The 1,028-nt window shown below is 41.1% G+C and overlaps 1 protein-coding gene across 4 annotated transcripts in view; it reads left to right on the plus strand.

The window, feature by feature from the left end:
- Positions 1-1,028, plus strand: part of GPSM2 (G-protein signaling modulator 2) — a 28,633-nt gene that overhangs the window by 17,114 nt on the left and 10,491 nt on the right. The gene's annotated exons all lie outside the window — the stretch shown is intronic.

A 1,028-nucleotide genomic window follows, 5' to 3' on the forward strand; every position in this document is an offset into this window, starting at 1 on the left:
AACTGAAAGCAAAGCATGAAAAATAAGAAATGGGATCATGTCTTGACATCATCCACAGGTAAAAGATTTTAGAGTTGCAGCAATAAAACGGTGTGCTGCAGGCATAGAGACAGAACCTATACTTACATGCCTTCATATATGGAACCTGTTACCTCAAAAAAATGAATCCTTGCTGGATTAAGGATTTAAATATGGAAAACATTTAGAGCAGCAACGAGGCTGCTGGCTGACGTTGCTGACTCTGTCAGGCATTGCACTGACCCCTGACAGACAGTGAGGAATTACCCCTCGCCAACACCGAGTCAGGCACTGCCCGAGGGAGGGAGGGGTCTCCTGCGTCTGTGCATGTAGTGTATCTTCATGATGCCCGAGGGAAGGATGTCTCAGAAAACAAAACCACTAAGGAAAAGACTGATGATGAAATTAAGGACTTTGTTAAAAGAAACCATAAAGAGGTAAAACACACCGAGAGGACAATGCCACACAGTATGATTAAAAAGGGATTTGTATTCTTACTGTGTAAGAACTATGAATTAGGACCAAGATAAATAACCCACCTAAAAAATGGGCAAAAGCGATGAGCGGAAGAAACACAAGCAGCCCAAAGGTACTCACAGATAGTTACCTTCATTGAGTCAGGGAAAACCACAGTGAAGTAATTCTGAAACCTAAGCAGCAGAGGGAAAGATCTGGAAATACCAGTATTGAAACGATACGGGTGATGGAGTCTTATGCAGTACTGATTGGAACAGAAATTGGTCGATTTTGAAGAACAACTTGGCAGCGTTGTGGTATAAAGTTGAAGGTGTACCAACCTTATGGTTCAGCAATTCTGCTCCAGTTACACAGCCCAGTATCCAACCTGGGAGAGACACCTGCACACTGAGAGAGGTCCAAGGAATTTCTGGAGTAGTATCGCTTATAATAACAAAAAATTGGGAGCAACCTAAATGTCTTAGTAAAACGAATCTGTAAATAATTTCCTAAAAAGGCAGTGAAAATTAATTAAACCAAATTATACATATCAA

Source organism: Myotis davidii, unplaced genomic scaffold, assembly GCF_000327345.1.
Source record: "Myotis davidii unplaced genomic scaffold, ASM32734v1 scaffold217, whole genome shotgun sequence".
Classification (NCBI taxonomy): Eukaryota; Metazoa; Chordata; class Mammalia; order Chiroptera; family Vespertilionidae; genus Myotis; species Myotis davidii.